The sequence below is a fragment of the Furipterus horrens genome, unplaced genomic scaffold (assembly GCF_987537825.1).
Source record: "Furipterus horrens unplaced genomic scaffold, mFurHor1.1.pri manual_scaffold_1, whole genome shotgun sequence".
Lineage (NCBI taxonomy): Eukaryota > Metazoa > Chordata > Mammalia > Chiroptera > Furipteridae > Furipterus > Furipterus horrens.
In genome coordinates, this window is record NW_028327171.1 from 47,040,977 (window position 1) to 47,066,262 (window position 25,286).

Consider the following 25,286-nt stretch of genomic DNA (forward strand, 5'->3'; position numbering starts at 1 on the left):
CTACTCTAAACACTAAAGAGACGACAATAAACTCAACATGGGCTCTAACTCAAAAAATCAAGAGCAATTGTTTTCAGATATTTTTTAACCACAAAATCCTTTATTCAAACTCGGCCTAACAGATAAGCCAAATATCATTAGAAAGATAAAGCTCTATGTGGCCCTTGATGAGGCTCCTCTGAACCTTGAGGCTAAACAGAGAACAGAGCAGGACCAGGGGTTGTAGACCCCAAGAGCTGTCTTCAGACATTTGATGGAGTGTCCTGACCATCCACTTTGGTCACATTTTAGTCAAGAGTTTATTAAGATATAGCAAAAATGAACAAACAAACAAATAAACAAACAAAAAAACTCTGAATCGCCAAACTGAAGAAGGTGCAGAGAATTGGATGGCCCTCATAACAACTAGAATCAGGGGCTGAATGCCACTAGGTCTTAGTCTCTCTTCTCTCCTCTCCCCTTCTTCCTCCTTCTCCTCCCCCCACTCCTTTCTCTTCCCTTTTCTCTTCTCCTTATCTCTCTCTCTCTCTCTCTCTTTCTCTCTCTCCCCCGACCTACCTCTTAATGAGTATCCATGAACACATGAGTGTCCATGTACTGTGCCTTGAGGTAGTCCACAGATACCACTGATTGGTCCATCCCGGTCACCTGATATAAGGGCAGTCAACCAATCTGGAGGCTGGCCAGGAGCTATAGCTTGGGCTTGACTTAAAATGATCAGCTGGGACAAATGAATTCCCTATCTCATGAGCCGAGAGACACAGAGAGAAGTTGACAGCTTTGGGAAAGACAGAGAAAAACTTTAATGTATTTAGGGTCTGGAATGGCCATTACGGATCGGATGATCATAGGTTTCAATTTGTCTTGAAGAATCCCAGTTTATCCCATGGGGGTCTCCTTTAACTCTCATAAGTTCTTATTTGGGTGAAATTATTCAATCACCCTATGAAACATAATGAAATGTGGAATGGGAGAAGGGAAGGGAGAAGAGAGAAGACTAGGGTCAGGCCTTGATGAGCCTTGTGGATGAGGGTAAAGAATTTTGATTTTATGCTGAAGACAAAGGAGATTTTAAATATGGAAGTACAAGATTAGATTTAGTTTTTTAAAAGGTCACTCAGATATAGAGCAAATAGCAAGTGAGAGAGCAACTAAAGTGGAGTCAAAGAGATCAGTTGAACAATCCCAGAAAGAGATAGGAGTGGCCCGTATCAAACTGGGTGACTTTAGAGATAAGAAAAGCAGGTATGTTCAAGAATTATCTAGGAGTATTTAAAAGGTTTTTGGAGACTGATTAAATTTGGGGGGTGAGAAAGAGAAAGGTGTTAAGGTTGAATAATGATGCCTTTCACTAGAAGGCTATTGCTGGTGGCAGGAAGGTAGTGAATATAACTTGGAAAATAATTGGTTTTGAGGGCCATCAGAGTGGAAACTGAGTGACTAAAGCTTGATTAGGGAGAGCCTCCTGGGCTGGAGATGCTGAACAGGGAGTGCTGGCCGGGGAGGCAGCTTCATTCATGGGCATGGGAAGATCACACAGAAGGGATGGTAGGCTGAGGAGGAGAAAGAGGGTGAAGAGATTGTAGCTGAGGATAGCACTTAAGCTCCCTGTGTCTCTGTGTCACCAACCTGCATTCTGATTATATTTCTTCTTTATTAAAAAAAAAATTTGTTGATTATGCTGTTACAGTTGTACCAATTTCTTTTCCCTCTGTTCCCCTTCACCCTGTGACCCCCTCTCCCTCCAGTTGTCCCCCCACCCTTAGTCCATGCCCATTGGTTGTGCATATAGTTCTTCTCAACATCTTTCTGTCTACTCCATTCCCACTTGCTATGCTTCTTAATTCCTGTATCATCTCCTTCCCTTCCCCCCCACCCCCTCCCCGCTGACCTCCGCACAATATGTTCCCTATACCTATAATTCTTTCCCCCTCTCATTGCCTACTTAGTTTGCCTATATTTTGATCCCCTAGCTTCTGTTGTTTGTTGTTGTGATACAGTTTTCATTTTAATGTTCATAGTTTTGATCCTCCTTCTTCTAAACAAGTCCCTTTAACATCTCATATAACAGTGGTTTGGATCTAATGAAGTCCTTCAGTTTTACTTTGTCCTGGAAGCACTTTCTTTGCCCTTATATTCTGAATGACAGCTTCGCTGGATAGAGTAATTATGGTTGTAGGTTTTTGCTTTTCATTACTTTGAATATTTATTTCCAGTCCCTTCTTGCCTGTAGAGTCTCCTTTAAGAAATCAGCTGATAGTCTAATTGGGACCCATTTGTACATAATTCTTTTCTTCTCTCTTGCTGCTTTTAAGATTCTCTCTTTGTACTTAATTTTTGACATTTTGATTATAATGTGTCTTGGTGTGGTTCTCCCTGGGTCCAGTTTTTCTGGAACTCTCTGTGCTTCCTGGACCTGTAAGTCTATTTCCTTCCCCAAGTTAGGGAAGTTCTGCTTCATTATTGTTTCACATAATTTTTCAATTTCTAGTTCTTCTTCACCCTCTGGCAACCCTATGATTCAGATGTTGGCCCGCTTTTAGTTGTCCCAGAGGTTTCTGAGCCTCTCCTCATATTCCTCACTTTTTGTTTCCTCTTTCTGCACTGGTTAATTGTTTGTTTCTTCCCTATGTTCTGATTTGTTGATTTGATCCCTGGGTTTCCTTTCCTCACCACTTGTCTTATATGTGTTTTCATTCATTTCAGCAGGACTAGTGTTCATTTCTTCTCCATCTTGTTCAATATCTTTTGTTAGCTCTGTAAGTTGCCTTATGACTATAGCTCTGAACTGAGCCTCAGAAAGAGTTTTTATTTGTTCATCGGTTAATTCACATATTTGATTTTTGGTCAGCTGCATGATAGGTATTTCAATCATCATTCCTGCCATCCTGACCATTTTTTAAATCTTTCCTTCTTGGACAGGGCTGTCATCCCTCCTACACTATTGGGGACAGCCCTGGGGGCAGAGCCCTGTGTACTTGTCACTACCGGGTGACCCTTCTCATCACACTGTGGCACATTATGCGGGGGCAGGGGTCCAAGATGGATTCCTGCTGTTTGCTTTCTGCTGAGAGACTGGGGGTCTCCTCCTCTGTCCCCATGTCCTCTGAGCCTCACATTTCGAGGCAATGGGGGTCTGCCTTCCCTGGCATTGGAATCACGAGCTGACAGGTTTGGTCTGCAGCCAGGGTTGGTTCCTGGGCACTTCTCTCCTCCCCTTAAATACGGGTGTCTGTGCTTACCGCTGTCCCGCCACTCGTTGCTGCAGCTGCAGCCTCCAGCACAGCTTGATCTCTCCGCCCCAGCTTCACCCCTCCTACCTGTCTGGATGAGCACCACTTGTTTATAACTTCATATATTGGACTTATATGTAGCTTTATTTTCTGGAACTTCTGGTTATTTCTGGTTTTGTAGTAGTTGTATTCCTTCTTAGTTGTGGAGGGAGACGGAGCATGTCAGTCTAGGCCTCCATCTTGGCTGGGAGTTGTGGTTATATTTCTTCTTGTCATTGCCCACAAGAGACTATAATCTGTTTGAGGCCTGGCACTTTTGTGAATGTTGAATCAGCAACCACAGTGCCTTTGTGTAGCAGATAATTAGTATATATTTCATGCTAGATGATGGCAATTTTTTAAAGACACATGAGACTGAACCCTAGAAGATCATTGATAACCTCAGGAGAGGGTTTTCACATGGTGTGTTGAGGCAGATGCCAGACTGCAGTGGTCCATGGAATAAGGGATGAAGGAAAAACAAATCAGAAACTCTAGCTGCAATCTGGGATGCCCCACTTTCCATGAGCACATCTGCTCCCTCCTCAATTTGAAGGCAGTATTATTTTTAATTATTCTTGACAGAAGACCTTGAGATACTTAGTCATTTGGAAGGGGGCAAGTGTAAATGGGGGAATCAGAATGTCTGGGTTTCCCCCTCCACTAAGTCCAATGCCTCCAGAAAAATGACAGCACCGTGATGTAATAGGAAGTGCTGTGCTATGTGTTTGAATCTCAGCTTTGCACTTGGGAAAGGTGCTATTTAGATAGCTTAGAATAATCAGAAGAGCTTTGGAATTTAAAATCTGATCAACTTGTTAGTTACTTACCTAATAGTTTTGTAAACTTTGTAAAGTCTCAACTTCTCTGGATCTTCATTTACTCCACATAAAAGTGGGGATATAATGACTGGCTTTCAGTTTGCATAGCTAATCCATGGGAGGTAGAAACTGAAGCTCACAGAGTCACTTGGCAGGTAAGTGATGGAGCTGGGATTCCATCAATTTTGTTGCTTTTGTACTTTTGAGGACACTCCACTGCCTGGCACATGGATGACTTGTAGATGCCCTCAACTCTTTTTTGGAATGAATCAAGGCATACATAACTGACAAATGCCTAGATCAAGAATGTGCTAAGTTCCCTTCCCTAGTCCCATTTTTCTTGGGACTTAGGACCCCCTGCTACTGCTGAAGTTTGTCATCTATAAATGGGTGAGAAATTATATGACCTACTTCACAGGCTAATTGTGAGGGCTAAACTAATTAATGTTGACAAAGTTACCCATCAGTGTGTTCACTTAATAAGTGGTAACTAAAGCAGATTCTAACTTTGAGGTTTGGGGTTAACTCTTCTAACAAGCTTTGCTTATAATGACAATAATTGTTGTAGTGGTGGGAGTAGTTGTAGTAAGAACAGCATTAACTAGCATTTGTAGAACACCAGAAATCCTTCAAGAGCCAGAAAATGACTCTCATTTAAATAATCTAATTTAAATTCACAAGAACCCTCTAAAACAGATGTCATTATTTATTTCTATTTTTAAAGATAAAGATAAGGCATAAAGAAAGAAGATAAGTCACTTGCCCAAAGTAATCTAGCTGGTATGCAGTAGAACAGGGGTCAAATCCAGGGCTCAGGGTATTAGTACAGTCTCCAGCTCCAGAGGATGCCATCACATGAAGCCCAAGGTTTGGTGGAAATTTATTTCCATAAGGAGTCTTGTGAGCTAAAAAGGAAATGTGAAGGAAGGCACCTTTCAGGAAGTATGTGACTGGTGAATAGACAGACCCAATTGGCTCCCTGGCTCTGATTCCCTGGGACAGAGGTGAGGTTATTGTCACCAAGCTATTGTCTCTCAATGGGTCTCCAGCCTCAACCTGTGCTTCCATAGCCCACTGGCCAGCCAGTCCCCATCTGGAGGCCCTACCAGCCTTGATGAAGCCAATGAGATGGAGAGAGAGACCTGGGGTAAGAGCTGGCACGAGAAACTCACACAGTCAGAAGGGGGAAAAGCAGAGCAAGGAAACCTGCTGAGTGGGGCTAGCAGGAAGGCCACCAACTTGCTCATCTGTATGCTCCAGGGGTGAGGGCTCTTGGTAGACTCATTTGAATGTAGGCAGTGAACCAATCAAACCTCATGGGCACTGGTTCTGGGTTTCTGGGGTGCTCTGATCCCATTCTCTGCTTCTCTTTGTCTTCTGCATCAAGAGAGATTGGCCTGTGTGCATATGTGTGTGTGTGGTGTGTTCCCATATTAAAGAGGCAGAAAAGATGGAAGCCCTAGAAGCCATCCCCATAGGTGAGCCCAAGACCAGAACTGTGTACCCTGTAGTTGCTCTGGAGTCTTCTGCCCCAGATTCTTGGCAAAGCTATAGAGCTTCTGATTCAGTGACATTTTATAGGATCACTGTGTTCTTTCTTCAGAGCCATTTGAGATAGAACTGAGAACAGGAAGCCCACTGTGTCAGAGGACTGGATCAAGAATGGTGTTTCCCAACCAACTGAAGGCTGCAAGATCCCAGAGCAGTGGGGGAGTGGAGGAAAAGAACCAACACCCTTTGTATTCCAGGCCTGGCATCAGATATAGTCACATATTATCTTTTCTTTTAATCCCCTTAGTAATACTAGGAAGTGGGTAAAAATGTCCCCACTTACAGGGAGAGGAAATTAAAGCTAAGAGAGATAAAAGTGAATCACTTAAGGTCATTCAGTGAATAAGAGGCCTAAAAGATCTTTAACAGCAGTCCTTTCTAATTCTCTGTGTTGATTCTTCCTTATGTTATGCTGCCCCAAACTTTGTCACAAGTCAGAGTTCCTGGGACACATTGCTATTTCATAAGGCAAAGCTGAATGGTGTGAGCATGGAGTGGCTTACACTTGCACAGGGGAGCATTGTTTCTTGTTCCTTTACACACTCTGAATTTAGATCCTGTTAGAAATTCTCATGGAAAGACAGGAATACCAGACTAACTGGCCACATCTATGCATATAGGCATGGATGTGTCGTCGGCAGCCGTCCGTCTCGAGAGACGATGGTGTAGCTTCTTAAGAGTCTATCTGCACCGCCGAGAATGGCTGTGCAGTCCGACTTGGGAGTGACACGGTATCTGTCTCCTCCCGTGTTGAATCGACATCTTGCGATGATGCTGGAGTGTCCTCTCCAGTGGAGCTGAAGCTACAGAGCCTGGGCAGGGTGATATGGAGGGTTTGCTGTTGCCCATGCAGCAGACCCCCCCTCTCTTCGCAGCTGAAGGATCCAAGGGAAAGACGGAGTCAATACAGCTTGGCTTCAGGTGCGCCGCAGGAGTTGCCGGTGTTGACTACAACGTCAAACCGCCTTAGGGACTCCGGCTCCGGATTTTCTGTCGGGGTTTACTCCCTTAGCCTTTCCCCTGAAGAGGTATGCCGCAAGGCAGCGGAGGTTTTTTGGAATCAGAGTTTTCCTTCTCTGATGTGCCCTGACTGGAAGATCGAACCAGCGACACTTAGCTCGCAGGCCGACGCTCAATCCACTGAGCCAAACCAGCCAGGGCCGAGGCATGGATGTGTACACACAAAATAAAACAGACAGATACCACCTATCAAAGAACCTTGGAGCTAGAAGAGAATCTGTAGGCCATTTAATCTAAATCCCTTATTTATGAATGATTGTTCTAGCAGCTAAACTAAATATTCTTCTAGTCTGTGCTTGGATAGACTATAAGAATTTTTACAAATGATGGAATTGTTGTGATAAATAGTAACAAGTGCGGTGTGACCCCAACAACACACAGGCTTATACTGTAAGTACCCAGATTGTGTGGTGGTAGTGGTCATGATGGAGATGATAGGGATGGCAATGGTGGTAAAGGAGGTGGTGGCATGATGGCAGCAATGGAGGTGGAGATAGTGATGTTGGTGGTGGCAGAGGAGGTGATGGTGGCAATAGAGGTAGCAGCAGTGAGTGGTGGTCAGAGCAATGTTGGCAGAGGAAGTGATGATGGCCAACAATGATAAAAGTGGTGGTGATGATTAGAGATGAAGGTGGTGGTGTTTGAATAGGTGGAGGTGATAATATGTTGGTTGTGGTAGTGATAGTGGCTAGAGATGGAGGGGGAGGTGATACCAGAGGAGGACATGGAGATAAAGATGAAAGTGGTGGCAATAGTGGACTTGGAGGAAATGGTGTTTTACCCTCTAATATTTGGGATAAGTTGAACTCACCAAAATGTGAGGAGCCAGTGTACACAAGGAAAGCTGCAGGCCCAGTATTGGTGGGGGTAAGGTCTTTCCCAGAACACCAAACAACTGCCCATGTTCCCTCAAGGCAATTCATTGCACTCATTGAGGAGTGCAATAAAAATTTCATAGCTCTCCTGGCCTGTCCAGTTCAATGACACACCTAACACACTCTAACACCTATGCACACTCACATACACACTCATACTCACACACAGTTTCTGCAGAAGCCTGTCCTATTTGCCTTTAAAATCCATTAGGCCTAGAATGGAGTGTGTGGTTAATGTGCCACATGCCCGCCTCCACTGTCCTGAGCCAGGCTGGTTACGTAGTGCTGGCAGCTTTGCCACTGACTCAGTCACTGAAACACCACTAGTGAAGAAAATCAATATGTTGTTTGCCTGTCTGAAATAAGAGCACACCAGGTGAAGAGTCACAAGAGTGGCCTTGACAGCAGCTATGGATGGTCCTCCAGTCAATAGATACCAGGTTTTCCTTCTTTTTAGTTTCTTTTTAAATTTTATTTTTCAATCACAGTTTACATTCAACACTATTTTGTATTAGTTGCAGATGTACAGCATAGTGGTCAGACAATCATATACTTTACATGGTGATCTCCCTGATATTTCAGGTACCCACCTGGCACGACACCTAGTTATTACAATGTTATTGATCATACTCTCATGCTGTACTTAGCATTCCTGTGACTATTCTGTAACTGCTAATTTGTGCTTCTTAATTCCTTCACCTTTTCACCCCATCCCCAACCTTCTTCTCCTCTGGCAACCATCAGTTTGTTCTCTGTATCTATGAGTCTGTTTCAATTTTGTTTGTTTATTAATTTTGTTGTTTAGATTCCACATATAAGTGAAATCACATGGTACTTGTCTTTCTCTGACTTATTTCACTTAGCATAATACCCTCTAGGTGCATCCATGGTGTTGCAAATGGTAAGATTTCATTTTTTTTTATGGCCAGTATTCCATTGTATAAATGTACCACTTCTTTATCCAGCTGTCTTTTGAGGGACACTTGGGTTGCTTTCAAATCTTGGCTATTGTGAGTAATGCTGCAATGAACATAAGGGTGCACGTATTCTTTTGAATTAGTGTTTGGGTTTCTTTAAATATACACCAAGAAGTGGAATGTCTTGGTAATAAGACAGTTCCATTTTTAATTTTTTGAGAAACTCCCATACTGTTTTCCACAGTGGCTGCACCAGTCCTCATGCATTCCCAACAGTGCATGAAGGTCCCCTTCCCTCCACATCCTCGCCAACATTTATTTATTGATTTATTGATGATAACCATTCTGACAGGTGTGAAGTGATATCTCTTTGTGGTTTTAATGTGCATTTCTCTGATGATTAGTGATGTTGAGCATTTTTTCATATGTGTGGGCCATATGTATGTTTTCTATGGAGAAGTATGTAGTCAGGTCCTCTGCCTACTTTTTAATTGAATTGTTTGTTCTTCTGGTTGAGTTGAGTTGTCTGAGTTCTTTACAGATTTTGGCTATTAACTCCTATTAGATGTATCATTGGCAAATATCTTCTCTCACTCAGTAGGTTGTTTTTCCATTTTGTTGGGTCCTTTGCTGTGCAAAACCATTTTAGTTTGATGTAGCCCCATTTGTTTTGTTTTATTTTTTCTTTTGTTTCCTTTGTCTGAGGAGATATGTCAGGGAAAATAAATGCCTTCTGTTTAGCTTTAGCAGCTCTCTCACCTGTCAGGAGACATATGATATACCTGATGAAGGAAATCACCACTCTGTATTATCTATATTAACTAGTATGACTTATTGCTTTCCCTTGGTGAGTAGTTATTTCCAAGGCTGGCTTAGTATAGCCTTGACCCATAATGACTTCTGCCATTTATTATGCTCCACAGTACCCCTTCATTCTGCATACACTCCTCCTTTCATCATCCCCCATGCCCCCAGCCATACCACCCAACTCACAGACTCACTAAGGTGTCTGCCTTTAATATGATCCTTTACTTTCTCACATGAAGGGAGTAATGATTTTGGAGGCAAGAAAGTGGAAGAGCACGTTAACATCATTTTTTCCTGGAGCCTGGTTCTTGGGAGGTGCTTAGAAAATAATGTTCAGTGAAGGGATACCGATGTTTTCACAGTTTTTTCAAGGCCACATTAACTGCAGTGGATGGAAAGGGTCATCTCAGTTTCAACAGACAACCTCTAGGAAGCAGTGGGTTCAACTCAGTGCTGCCAGACCACAAAGGCAACGTCCTTGAATCATAGGCTATGAAGATAGCCACCAGGCGAAGTCTCTACCTAGAAAGGTTTGCACAAGACAACTGCACATATTTGTACTGGCAGTTCTCCAGAGACCCAATTTTAAGGATTTCTTTTGTATCCTGGTTGTTTCATTAGCACAGGGTCAGCCCTTGGCAACTACAGCCCCCTGAAACTCTGGACAGTGACTCAAATATTAGCCATAAAGAAGAAGTCAACAAGTCACAGGCACTGTGTACTTGGTACTGTGTGTCTCTGCCACCTGTTTCCTACTTCCTTCAGTGACCTATTTCAGAAACTCCCCACTGTGTCTTTGCAGCTTCTTCTTCTGTGGGGCCTCCCATCATCCTCAGGTTCGGCATACTGTTTATTTTTTCTCAAGTCACAATATTGGCGGTACACCATCCTGACAATATTCCAGAGACATTTTTTGGAAAATGGCCTTTGTCACCTCCAGGTCCTAGAACTCTTTCTGTCTAGATGTGACTACTTGGGCTATACTCCTATCCATCACATCTAGGCAGGACCAACCCTGGAAGGCTTTTAAAGACTCTGGTTGCAGCCAGAGATGACTGTCTTTCCAGGGAAAATGACCCCATGAGGCAGCCCCCTTGGAAATATTGGAGAGGTGTGTGGCTCTCACTTGAGCCCTTACCATTTCAATTAGATGATGGCCTTGAGTGGCAAACTGTGCCAGCCTGGGAGAGAAGCAAGTTGGGCACTGCCAACATAGTAAACAGTTTGATTTCTCTAAACAAGGCCCGTCTGCCTGGGGTAGACCAGAGCCCACAGAATCTCCTGGGGCTACTAGAGCCAGAGGCCTTTCAACAAGTTTTGCCATCAATCTTAATAAATATAAGGAGGCAGAAACTGGCATAATAAATCCAAAATAATCCTGTCCTGAAAGGCTTATGTTCATAAATCCTCACCATTTCAATCAATTCAGCCAACATTTATAGGGTACCTCCCATGAGTCAGTCACTATCCTAGGCACTGGGATTACAAAGATGAGCAGATTCTGTTTTTGTCCTGGAGACGCTCAGAGCCAGAGAGAGAGGTGAGGGGTGGGACCAATGGGGGCTGAGTAGAGTAATAAAGTATTGTAAGTTTCAAGACAGGGTCATAAATGGGGTATAAAAGGTACACCGAGGAAAGAGGGGTCAGTTCCCCTGGGAGCTGGAGGTCAGAAAAATCTTCACAGGGTAAGTGACCCAAATATGAATTCCACAAATATTTATTGCGAGCTGGCACTAATTTTTGTGCTAGAGGTTCACAAAAACCCTGTGAAGTCAATATTATTATCCTTGTGTTTTTCAAAAGATGAGGAAACATAAGTTCAAAGGTCACATGGCTAATAAATGATACTGGAACAATTAGAAGCATCAATCAGACCATCCAAGTAATGGACATCCTAACTTAGGAGATCTATTTTGCTCATGCACACAAACCTGAAATGAGTAATTATGTAAGTAGATATCAACTCATTCTGGTGACAGAAAAAATTCATGCAAGTAAAACCAGCAAACAGAGAAGCTAAGGTAAACACCCCTCTCTCATCTTTACTTCCTCATTCTCTCTCAGTTTTAGAGGCCTTAAACTTGACAAAAAAAAAAAAAAAAAAAAAAAAGTTGCCTCCAGAAGGCACTATGCCACTATTTCATTATGTTGGCCCTGAAATTGACAAAGAGCCTACTGCCAAGGATGCTAGGATCCGATAGGCTGAGAAGGGAGGGATGGCAGTGGGGAGGAGAGAGGCAGAGGGGAACAGGAGGAAGTCCTGTGGGGCTGTGAGGACCTAGGGTTAAGGGATGAGAAAACAAGGTGAGTGTGGAGGCAAAGATGGAATCACATGGGGAGAAGAAGATTTGGAGAGTGAAAAGGAGATAACTGAGCCACCTATGGAGAATGAGCAGGAAGAATAGCCAGGCTCAGAAAGGGCATAAAAGGATGATTTCCACATATTCAGTCAACCTTGGATACTACTGTCTTGACCCTTGTGTCCCAGACCTGAAGTCTCTTTGGGGGATACTGTGCTGGCACCTTAAAAATGTAGCCTCAAGTACTGGAAATACTGGTTTCTGGTGGAAGGGACTCAGCAAACCCGGTTTCATGCAGACCTCAGGTTCTCCCTCAGTAAAGGAGGGGAGTGGGAATCAACCCAAGTGATCTTTTTAGCTCTGACATTCCAGGATTTCAGGGCCAGTCCATCCTTCTTGGACTCAATGGAAGAGAGAGGAGGCTAAGAGCCTGGGGACTTGAGTCAACCCTGCAGGACCATGGGAAGAGGCAACAGAGTTAAGAGAATCAATAAACAAACTGCTATTTAAGGAAGGGTATCTTCTTAGCCCTACCCTCATCCACATAGTTTTCCCAAAATTCTTTTGTCACTCTACCATAGTTTCCTTTCAGTTTTTACTGAGCAGTTACCCATACTAGGCAGAATATGTCACCAATGTGCAACCCCTAGCCCAGGGTAGAAGGTTGAATATTGCCTCTCAAAGATATCAGGTCCAAATTCCTGGAACTGTAAATGTTCCCTTATTTGGAAAAAGGAGCTTTGCAGGTGTGACTAAGTTAAAGATTTTGAGATAAAGTGATTGTCCTGGATGATCTAGGTGGGCCTTAAACGAAGTCACCTGTTTCTTTATAAATGAAAGTCTGGGAGTGATTTGACACAGAGGAGAAAACCATTTGAAGACGCTGGCTTTGAAAATTGGCATGAGTGGTACAACCACAGCTAAGGAATGTCAGTAGCTGCCAGAGCTGGAAGAGGGGAACAGATTCTCCCCTAGAGCCTACAGAGGAAATGCAGCCTATGACACATTGATTTCTGCCCAGTTATACTGATTTTAGACTTCTGACCTCCAAAACTCTGAGAGAATAAATTTCTTTTTTCTTAAGGCACTAAATTTGTGGTAATTTGTTGCAACAGGCATAGAAAATGAATACACTCTGCCTTATCCTGGCCCTAATGCATTCTGCACACACACCCTGCATTCTGAGTGTGCCATGAGCCTGCTGTTTTTCTTAGAGTGTTGGGGCTATCTGCACTCTCTGGTTGAGTTCTAATAAAAGAGCCATGAACTTGGAAGTATGTAAAGGACCTGAATTGGATATCTAGTTTATTCCTTACCTGTGGTAAACAGAGGACTTAACATCTCCAAACCTCCCTTCTCATCTGTGAAATGGGAATGATAACCTCTGACTAGCTCACTGCCGTCACATTATGATGACAAAACATAATGGAAATAAAGTAAGTTTATCACCTTTAAAGCTCTGTGTAGACTTACTATTTTTCATTAAATCCTGCTCCAGGGGCACAATCCTGGGAAGATCCCTAGTGACATCAAATAAGGGTCAGATTGGGAGAAACTTCTATGGCCCTTGATATTTCCCAATGCTTTGTTTTCTCTGATTCTGTGTGACAAGGAGCAGTGGGACAAGGTGTAATTGATCCTAGGGAGAATTTATGGATTAAAATCCTTTCCCAGCCCCACTAAAATGGAGTCTCTGTTCTGCTTTATTCACAGATTGGTCAAGACCAGAAACATCCTAGGTTTGATCATGATCTTAGTACCACTGAGGTGAAAGGACCTGGCATGAATCTGATAAACTGTGGATAATGCCTTATTTGCTTTGTGTCTCCAGTGTCTAGCATGAAGACCCAATAAATTTTTACTGGATGAATAAAGGAATGGATGTGTATATGAATGAATGAATGAATGAACATCTACAAAACCTCCAAATCACAACCTACTCCTATCTTCCAATATAATTCCTAGCAATACAATTGGGTTTTAACCTCAGTTCGCTGTCTCACACTCTTTCCCTGGGTCTCTGGGTTTAGCATTTGGCTGGAACAAATTCTTGCAAGTCTCCATGAGACAGTCACTTCTAATACTAATAAGCACTGTCCATGATCCTCCCCTAAATTAACTGGTTAACTCCAGTCACAATCCATGTGGGTTTCAACCCACTACATTGGGCCCTGCGGGGACAGCAGCAGAGAGCCCTGGTTTCCAAAAGCAGTATCCTCTCTGTTCCTTATTCTGTTAGATGTCCATCTGTACCTCAGGCTACCAGCAGCAAAATTAGAGTTCTCCGACTTCCCTCCCATTGGGTCTTACTTCTTTCACCCTGGCTACTAGAGTCACAGCGTGGTTCCCCAGATTCCATCAGAGACATATTTGGGAGAGGGAGGAGGACCAAAAAGTCCTATAGAGCAAATGGAATTTTTGAGAAGACTGATTTTCTTTCTTTTATACTGGTTGTTAACAGTAGTACATACTAAGTGTATAGAGCTTGGAGAGTACATAAAAGCATCAAGTATTAGAAAAAGGTATCATAATTCCACCATCCGTGGCCAATCACAATTAACACTCTGGTTAATTTCCTTCCAGTCATTTTTCTATAATTTTTATGTAATTGAGATCATAGACTGTATAAAATTTAAACCATGCTTGCCAAACATAATATTTAGCATAAACAATTTCTCATATAGTAAAAAAAAATTCATAAATATTATTTATAGTGGCTGCATAGTATTCTTCAACTTAATATTAATACTGATTTACAGGTATAACCCAGAATCGGCTTTCCCTTAGTGCCCCAACTTCATCTTATTTTCTTTGTTCCCTGTACAATTTGTTTTTAGAAGAACTGAGCATCTTCCAGCTCTGTAAGAAAAATTAGTTCATTCCAAAGTGACAATGAACAATGAGTAATGTTGACTTTTACTGAAGATTTCATAGAAAGGTGAGGAGAAAGATTCTATATTGCATATCCTAAAGCAAACAACTTTAATAAAAATGTCCCTTAACCACTTTTGATTTATATTAAGCCCTATGTGGCTGGAGCACCAGAAGACCTTTTTTTTTATTTTTATTTTTCCTGGCTCTTCTTTTCTTCTTCCTAGATACCTCCTCCCCACCCTGCTCATATTTTTAAATTACTCTAAGAGTTCCCAGCTTCACAGACATACATTCATCCTGAGGCTCTGAAAAAACAAAGTCCTACCTTTTCTAGAAAGTATGTGACAATCTTTCACACTGGAATAGGCCTTAAAAAAAACCACCTTCCCATCCCCACTGACCTCAGCTGTCATAATTAAAGCATTTCTTCCAGACACACAAAGTGCTTTCCCTGAGAGTAAATGACTTCCCCAATTTCATTAAATTGGTCTATAATAAAATCTCCTTAGTTTGTTTTTCATGGGATAAATTCTTATTTAGGTCTAAATAAGGAAAACCTGTTTTAAGAAGGAAATGGAAAACTGTTTATGCAAATATGGAACTTGTACACGTGAATGCCATAGATACCCAGAAAATGGTTGTATCCATCGACTTTAATTAAGGGATATTTGAATGGGGGGAGAAGGGAGCAGAGGTAGTTTAAACAAAATAATTAACAATCTGTAGATATATTCAGTGAAAGAGGGAATTGGAGGGATGAGGAAGCCTAAAACCAAGCGCCTGGGAGGGTCCCTATCACTGTCACCAGTAGGCCTGTCTGGGTAGGCCTGGAGTCCTGTGTCCCCCCCTCCCCTGAACCCCCACCAGGGTCCTGCCTAGAATGCTGGGTCTAGTAGAGCACAGTTCATATCTGAAAAAACCTTAGCAAATTGGAGTGTGTTCACAGGGGAGCTGCAACAACCATTTGAAGGGCTACAAGGAAAGCCTAAAAGAAGACAGTGACTCCATGTTAAGCAGCTGGAGGAAGTATGGTAGAAGGGGTGGAGGTAACACCCCTTTCAACCAGGCGAAGATGGTCTGACTTGGAGAATCCTCAGAGGATGAATATAATGGGAGTGGCAGAGGTCACAGAGAAGAAAGCTCTAAGGTGGGAGATGGAGCAACTCCCCACTGCTCTCTGAGCTCAGCAAAATCACTGCCTCCTCACAGCATTTGTTTGTGAACAGGAAAATAAACCATTCTACTGCAAGAGGTGCAGCTAAAGAGCAGCACTGAGGGGCACCCTCCTGTAGCGCTTGACTGTGCCTAGAGTAAGGGAAGGGACTGCCAGGGGGAATGAGACACAGGGTGGAAATTGTGGCGCCCCCTTCTTGGAATCTGGGGACCCTGCACAGCTGGTGGTAGTTCTCAGGCCCCTTGCGCCACCCAGTAAGTGTTCTCTCCATTACAGCAGCTTCCCAGAGGGAGGAGCTGGGGGTGAGGGTGGGGAAGGGTTGCAGATTTAACACGACCCCCTTCAGTCCGCAAAAAAATTCACAAAAACAAAACAAAACAAACAAACAAAAAAAAAAACCCCAACTTCAGGATTCCCAGTTAAATGCAAATTTCAGATAAATAACTTTTTTAGTGTAAATATGTTCCAAAATTTGGCATGGGCAACCCTAAAATGACAATAAAACTAGTGGCTGCCCAAGTTTCCTGTCAATAGTAGAAAAAAGGGAAATTAAAGAATAGGGAACTCCAGATGTTGGAGAACAAGGAAGAGAGAGAGAGAGAGAGAGAGAGAGAGAGAGAGAGAGAGAGAGACAGAGAGAGACAGAGAGAGACAGAGAGAGAGAAGAGAGCATTATTAAACTGTCAGCACTGTCGCTGGTTGAAGACAGATACTTGGGGAACTCACAAGAAGATAAAACTGATTTTTAAAAAACTTGGTTCCAGCACTTGTTGTTTGTTGATTTATTGATGATAGCCATTCTGACAGGTGTGAGGTGACATTGAGAATCTTTTCATATGTCTACTAGCCATCTGTATGTCCTCTTTGGAGAAGTGACTACTCCAGTCCTTTGTCCATTTTTCAATTCGATTTGTTTTTTGGGTTTTGAGTTTTATAAGCTCTTTATAAATCTTGGATATTAACTCCTTATCAGATGTATCATTAGCAAATATGTTCTCCCATTCAGTGGGTTGTCTTTGTATTTTTGTTGATTGTTTCCTTCACTATGCAAAATATTTTTAATCTGATCTAATCCCATGTGTTTATTTTTTTATTTTGTTACCCTTGCTTGAGGAGATATATCAGAAAAAAAATGTTACTACCAACAATGTCCAAGATTTTACCACCTATGTTTTCTTCTAGGACTTTTATGGTTTTGAGTCTAACATTTAAGTCTTTAATCCATTTTGAATTTATTCTTGTCTGTGACATAATGGTCTAGTTTCATTTTTCTGCATGTATCTATTCAATTTTTTCAACACCGTTTATTAAAAAACTATCTTTACCCCATTATAGGTACTTGCTTCCCCTGTCAAATATTAATTGACTATAAAGGTGTGGGTTTATTTCTGGGCTCTCTATTCTGTTCCACTGACCCATGTGTCTGTTTTTATGCTAGTACCATGACATTTTGATTACTATGGCCTTATTGTATAGTTTGATATTAGGTAGTATGATTCCTCCAACTTTGTTCTTGTTTGGTGAGGATGTAGAGAAAGGAGAAAACTTTTGCATTGTTAGTGGGAATGCAGACTGGTGCAGCCCCTGTATGTAGCAAGAAGTATGGAGTTACCTTAAAAAATTAAAAATGGAACTGCCTCATGACCCGGCAATTCCACTTCTGGAGATTTATCTGGAGAAATCTGAAACACTAATTGGAAAGAATATAAGCAACCCTATGTTCATTGCAGCATTATTTACAATAGTCACAATAGCCAAGATTTGGAAGCAGCCCAAGTGTCCATCAGTAGATGAGTGGATAAAACAACTATGTGACATTTACACAATGGAATACTGCTCAGCCATAAAAAAGAAGAAAAATTTGACTTCTGGCCAAGATGGAGGTGTAGACAGACATGCGTGTCTCCCTCCACAACTAAGAAGGAATACAACTACCTTAAAACTAGAAACAACCAGAAGTTCCAGAAAATCAAGTTGCATGGAAATTTAACAAACAAAGATATAAAGAAGAAATACTCATCCAGACAGGTAGGAGGGATGGAGCCGGGGCAGAGAGGACGCGGTGTGGTGGTGGCAGCAGCGGCGGTGGCAGCAGGCTGGTGGAAAGCACCATGTTTTAAAAAGTTAGGAGAGACACCTGGGGAGTGTTCACAGCTCCTCACCAGACTACAAAGCTCACAGTCCCAGCACCGAAGAAAATCAAGCCTCATTGCTTCTGACTGTGCAAACCAGTGGGGGATGGGGCGGAGGAAGAAACTGCCAGTCTCTCAGCAGAGTTTGCTTGTTTAAAGGGCCCCCATGGTCCTAGAACATACACAGACCCACCCACTCTGGGAACGACAGCCAGGGCAACAGCTAGAAGGGCACCAGCCCCATACAGAAGTGGGAGATGTGCCTGGAAAAGGGGCAAGTGTTGGGCAAGCAGCATTGTTCCCTCACAGATCCCTCCGCCACATACAGTGCCACAACTTGGTGAAACAGGTCACCCTGTACTGATGAATCCCTAAGGCTCCACCCCTTACAATGTAACAGAAGCGACAGCTCCACCTGAGACACAGAGACAAACAAACACAGGAGCCTGTCAAGATGAGGATACAGAGAAGTATGGCCCAAAAGAGGGAATGGATCAAGGTTTCAGTGGGAGAACTCAGTGACAAGGAGATAGCCAACCTAACAGATGAGGAGATAGCCAACCTAACAGACACAGAATTCTAAACACTGGTGATAAAGATGCTCACAGGCTTGACAGATATGCTTGAGTACGGCAAATGCATAAGAGAAGAAGCAAAGGCTATGCTAAGTGAGACGAAAGAAAATCCACACAAAACCAATAGTGAAGGGAAGAAAACTGGGGTTCAAATAAATGATTTGGAACTATAAGGAAGAAAAAAAGTTAACTAATACAGAATGAGGAAACAAGAATTGAAAATAAATGAGGAGAGGCTTAGGAATCTTGGGGACAACTTTAAATGTGCCTACATCTGATCCATAGGGGTGCTAGAAGGAGAAGAAGGAGAGCAAGAAATTGAAAGCTTATGTGAAAAAATAATGGAGGAAAACTTCCCAAATTTTGCAAAGGAAATAGATATACAAGTGCAGGAAGCATGGAGAGTTCTAGGTGAGCTGGACTCAGAGGGGACCACAGCAAGACACATCATGATTAAAATGCCAAAGGTGAAAGATAAAGGGAGAATCCTAAAAGCAGCAGGAGAGAAGTGGAGAGTTGCCTACAAAGGGGTGCCTGTAAGACTATCAGCTGATTTCTCAAAAGAAACTTTGCAAGCAAGAAGGGACTGGCAAAATGTATTCAATGTGATGAAAAGTAAGGACCTATAACCAAGATTACTCTATCCAGCAAAGCTGTCACTTAGAATAAAAGGGCAGATGAAGTGCTTCTCTGACAAGATAAAGCTAAAAGAGTTCATCATCACCAAACCATTATTATATGATATGTCAAAGGGACTTATTAAAGAAAAAGAAGATCAAAATTATGAACACTAAAACGACAACAAAGTCACAGCTATCAACAACTGAATCTAAAAAATCAAAACAAAATCCAACTAAGCAAACCAGAATGGGAACAGGATCATAGGTATGGAGATCATTTGGAGGGTTATCAGCTGGGAGTGGTGGGGGGAGAAATGGGGAAATGGTGCAGGGATTAAGAAGCATAATTTGTTGGTACAAAATAGACAGGGGGAAGTTAAGAACAATATAGGAAAGGGTGAAGCCAAAGAACTTAAATGCACCACCCATGGACATGAAGTAAGGAGGGTGGGATTGCTGGAGGGAAGGGGAGTACTGGGCAGAGGGGAGCAAAGGGAAAAAATTGGAACTACTATAACAACATAATCAATAAAATATACTTAAAAAATTATTTAAAAAGAAGAAGAAGATTTTACCCTTTGAGACAACATGGATGAACCTGGGAAACATTGTACTAGGTGAAGTAAGTCAGTCAGAGAAAGACAAATACCATATGACTGCATTCATATATGGAAATAATGAACACACTGAACTAAAAAGCAAAATAGAGACAGAGCCATAGATGGAGAGCAGGCTGACAGCCCCAGTGGGGTAGGGGGTGGGAGGATCAAACAAAAAAGAAAAGGACTCATTTACATGAACAACATTGTAGTGTTTGCTGGGGCAGGGGTAGGAGGTGTATGGAGGTGGAAGAGGGTATAAGGGGAATAAATAGTAACAGAAAAAATACAAAAACAAACAAACAAACAAAAAGCCAGAAAACCTTGGTTCCACTGTAGACAGAAAACGAGTTTGTTTTATGTGAATTTTTCACCATTTCTGTTTTTTTAAGATACTACCATCTTTTCTCTGCATTAGGATCTTTTGTACATACACTATCAGAACTGCGGGTTGTTTTTTTTTTTAAGATTTAATTTATTTGCTTTTAGAGAAAGGGAAAGGGAGAGAGAAGGAGGGAGAGAAACCTTGATGTGGGAGAGAAACATGGATCAATTGCCTCTTGCACACACCCAGGCAGGGACTAGGAAGGCAACCCAGGCATGAGACCTGACTGGGAATCGACCTGGTAACCCTTTGGTTAACAGGCTCTTGGACTTTGAGCAATACTGGAAATGCTCAGTTGGGTTCTGGCTTAAGAAGACATCTGTTTTCTGGGATAACTCGCAGGTGATGAGGTGTTTCCTGGAGTGAGAGTGCACAAGCACCAGGGGTTTGCTCAAGAATCCCTCATGGTTCCGAAAAGATGCACGCCTGCAGAAGGGGACGTATGGTGAGATTCTTCAAATGAGCCCTATTGCCTTATTGATTGATTCTCATGATAAAAATCAGAGTTACACTTGAACAGTTTGCTCATTATGGATGGATAGAGGGACAAGATTCTGATCAGCCAGGGCATGCAGTGGACAGTACCGGAAGCATGCTGGCTGTTGGGATGCCGGGTTGCTTTTAAAGAAGTTTGTGAACTTGCAACACTTCACTGACCTCGGAATCTCCTATTTACTGCCACCTCTCAGAACATGGGACACTTTCTCATCCCTGGGGCTTTTGACTCCACACTCAGAACTCCTATTTCTGCTGGAAAATAATCATAACATCTTCTATTTAATGAATAATTCTGACAAGTCACACTGTTCTGGGTGGTTGACATACTTTATCTCATTCACTCCTCCTCACAATTTTATGTCCATTTTATAGGCAAGGGAACTGAGGCTTGAAGACATTTTTAGAAATTATCCATGCTATCTCAGCTAGTAACTAAGAGCACCAGTTCTCAAATTCAGGTCTGTTAGACTTCAAATCCCATATTCCCCGCTTGAGAGTCTGGGTAGTCAAGGCATCTAACTAAGCTCTAAGGCCCTTGCAAGGTCTGGCTGCCACCTCTCACTGTGACCTCATCCTAAACTGTATTCTCCTCCTCACTATGCCCCCGCCACACAGACTTTTCTGTTCCTCAAATGCAGCCAGCTTGTTTCTGCCACCATGCTTTTGTTTTGTGACCTGCCATGGCTGGAATGTAGGAAGTTTGCAAGTTCTGGGGATATACAGGTATATAAGACACAGTCCTTGCCCTTAAGAAATCTACAATTTAGTCCCGCCCAGTGCAGCTAAGGCTCCTTCAGGCCTCACCTCCACACATGGGAATTGGAAGGACGGAGCCTGCAATGGGGGGCAGGAGGAGCTGGCCCAAACCTTGGGTGGGCCTGAGGTGGCAAAATCTGGAAACTCCAGACAATGATTCCAAGTTTCCTGGGTTAGGATGGTAACTCCTGAGGGTTTGATGGGTGGGACTGAGTGTGGCCAGAGGAGGATGGTTCCCTGCCGGAATGGTCCTGAGGCCTCCAATGGCCATGCCTTAGGGAGTAATCAGTGGCATTCAAGGATGTGGGTGTGGACTTCACCCTGGAAGAATGACACCATGTGGCCTCTGCCCAGAGGCGCTCCTAGAGGGATGTGATGCTGGGGAACTACAGTAACCTGGTTTCTCTTGGATATCAAGTTTGTAAGCCAGAGGTGATGTTCAAATTGGAGCAACGTAAGCTGTGGCTGTTAGAGGGAGAAATGCAGGTAGATGAGTGAGAATGGAGCTTGTAGGAATCAGTGCAGACAATGACATAGCTGAGGGAGGAGGGAGCACCTGCAAACTGCTGTCCTGGGAGCTCACAGACTGCCAGGGGAGACTGACTCATCTCCTGGGTGACATCTCTGTACTTCTCCCTTCTCCAACAGGGTGCTCCTGAGGCTGGTAGGCTTAGAGGAAAAGATACCTCTTTGTTCTACACTCAGTATACCATCTCTCCCTATTCTATAACCCTACTTGTTGAATTATTTTCTCCCATTATCATTTAGAGATCCCCTTTCTTTCTCATTTAACATAACTGAACTTGCATGTCTCCTCCTTGTTTTGTCTTACTGCTTTCATTGTGAGCTGCCCCGCACTTGTAGGACATAGCCAGTCCTGATTCTTCTTCCCTTCGTAACTTGTTTTCAGACTTCTTTCCCTGTTTACACTTGTCTAGGGGGCAACATGGTCTTCTGTCCATTCCGTGTTCTTGCCTATTTGATTCATGTCCTCCCGCTCCCCCACGGTTCCAAAGTATCATCCTCTCCTGGTCTTCCCACTTGTTCAGTGCTTCTTGGCTTTAGGTCTTTGGTTTTTCTTGATTTCGCAGCCCCCCACCCCACCCCCTAAGCAAATTTGCCTTAAGGAGTCTGCCTTCCAGCCTCCTCCCTCTCCTTTCACTATTACTAAAAGGGTGCCTCTTAAAAAAAGTGCCTGCCTTCTGGTAGTTGCAGCTCTTTATTTATGCTAGAGACTCAGAAATCATTCTTACTTGTACCCTGGTCACTTTTTTCTCTTCACAGGACACCTCCACTTAGAAGTCCCATACATATCTAATAAAAAATGTAAAATCTAAATTAACCATCTTTAATCTCCTGGCAGCATACTTGGCTCCCTTGCCCATCACCCTTTTATCCCCTTGCCTGTTAGAAACCTGTTAGGATTTCTAATCTCTCAGACCAGACACCATAGTCAGTTTAGTCTTTTTCTTTCAACCGATTATTTTCCTCCTTTGAGACATACCTTACATTTTCCTGCCTTTGGACGTCCACTGATGACATCTTAAACCAAGCCCCAGGCTTAGATCACTATAATTCCCAGTTGAAATTGCTCCCTCTATCTTTTTTTATAATCCATATTAGATTTTTTAAATCATAGCTTTATTGAGATATAATTCACAAAACATAAAATTTACCCTTTTAAAATGCACAAATCAATGGTTTTTGGATACAGAGTTGTGCAGCCATCACCACTATCTGATTACAGGATATGTTCAACACCCCAAAAAGAAACCTTATATCCATTAGCAGTCATTTTCTATTTCCTATTACCCCCAGCTCCTGGCAACCATTACTTTTCCCTGTATGGATTTTCTTATCCTGAATATTTTCTACAAATGGAATCATATAATATGTAGTTCTCTGTACTGACTTCTTTCACCTAGCATAATGTTTTCGAGGTTCATGTCGTAGCATGTATTAATTCATTTCTTGGTATTCATCCCTTTGTATTTATTCCATTGCATGCATATACCACATTTTATTTATCTATTCATCATTTGATGGACCACATTGGATTTTAATGCTTTATCTTCATAAACCAGCCACCTCTGAAAAAAAAAAAAGCCTTGCTATTACTCCTTGTATCTCATTATAGGGAACAAACTCCCTTGATTTAAATGTCCACACAATACCTCCTAGTATGATCTCTTTTATTTTCTCATTCTTACTGTGATAGTTTGTTTCAACATGGGGGGCAAGGGGACTTTTGCACTACATACTTTTTTTTCAGATTAGAAGGCCAGGTCTGAAGGCAAGTCATCAGATCTGCAGCAGAGCATATATGAGGTATGCCTTTGCACAAATGATCTTTCACACACCACATCAGAAGATGCTTAAGATGTGAGTAGTCAGAGAGGCACCAGGAAAACTGAGAGAGGTACCTGGGACCAGATGTATCTACCCAGAAGAAAATAATTACACCAGAGAAAACTTTTAAGCATAATAAGTTTGGTGAAAACTCTAGATTGAACACAGATATGGTTACACAACTGAGCATTCTTTTGAAGTCTAGTGAATGTGATACACTTGGAATCAATTTGGGACATAATTCAGATTTACTTAATCAGAGTAATATTATTGCAAAAAAAGAAACCTTATAAATATAAGAAATGGAGAAAAGCTTTTATTCATAGATCATCACTTACTAAACATGAGAAAATTCATAAAGGAGCAAGAGCTTTCCCCAGTGGTACAGATCAGGGAATTTATGCTGGAAATAAACACCATGAATGTACTGGCTGTGGAAAAACATTCATTTGGAAGACACAGCTCACTGAGCATCATAGAATTCACACTGGGGAGAAACTCTGTGAAAGTAATATGTTTGGGAAGACCTTCAGGTATAATTCAGCCCTTGGTCAGCATGAGAATGTACATAGTAGAGAGAAACCCTATCAGTGTAGTCTCTGTGGGAGAGCCTTCCAGAGCAGTTCTTCCATTGTTCAACACCAAAGAATTCACACTGGAGAGGAACCCTACTAATGTAACTTATGTGGAAGGTCTGTTAGGCATGGCACATCCCTCACTCAACATGAGTTCACACATAGTGGAAAAAAAGGTCTTTCAATGTAAGGAGTATGGGAAAGCCTTTAGTCTCCACTTGCCCAGCATTAGAGGATTCATACGGGAGAAAAACCTTTTGAATGTAGCATACATGGGAGGGCTTTTGATCAGAGCCCATCCATTTATAAACATAGGAGTATTCATAAGAGAGAGAAACCTTACCAAAGCAACAACTACAGCACAGATTTCCAGGACAGCTTATCTCTTACTCAAGTTGAAAGTACTCAGACTGAAGTGAAATCCTATCATTTTAATGACTGTAGGGAAGACTTCAGTAACTTTATAGACTTTTCTGACCAGCATAAGATCCATACTGGAGAGAACTCCTATGACTGTGAACAGACTTTCAGTCAACAACCTATTTCTCATGCTGGATAGAAATCCTATTGATGTTATGTATGTGGAAAAGCCTTCAAAAGGAGTATAAATTTCATAGGCCATCACAGAATTCATAGTAGAGAAAAACACTGTGACTGTAATGAATATTGGGAAGCCTTTATTGATGCTCATCACTTATTCAACATGAGGGAACCCACACAGGAGAGAAACCCTGTGGATCTCTCTTTCAGCATGAGAGAACTCATACTAGAGAAAAACCCTATGAATGTGGGTGAGCCCTCTGAAATAAAAACCAATCTGCATGGTCATCAGACAATTCATACTGGAGAAAAACCTTATGCTTGTAAGAAATGTGGGAAAACCTTCAATCAAAATAAACTTTCACTAAACACCAGAGAATTCATAAATGAAATAAACTAGGAACCCTGAAATTTTAAAAATGTGCAGAAAGCTTTAGCTAAAATATATTTACTCAGCATCAAAGGATTCTTACTGGAGAAAAACCTTGAGTATGTAATGAATTACATATATTTGTATATTGTGTACAAAGAAACCCTGTGTCAGTAGACAAATTTTTCAATAAATAAAAGCCACATTCTCACATCTGGTGGCAAACCTTTGTAAAAACAACTACAAACATCATATATAACCTGTTGGAAATGGTAT

At 42.1% G+C, this 25,286-nt stretch overlaps 1 pseudogene; it reads left to right on the forward strand.

Moving 5' to 3' along the window:
- Nucleotides 1-7,136: 7,136 nt before the first annotated feature.
- LOC150021030 (uncharacterized) lies at nucleotides 7,137-25,057 on the forward strand (annotated as a pseudogene).
- Nucleotides 25,058-25,286: the final 229 nt, after the last annotated feature.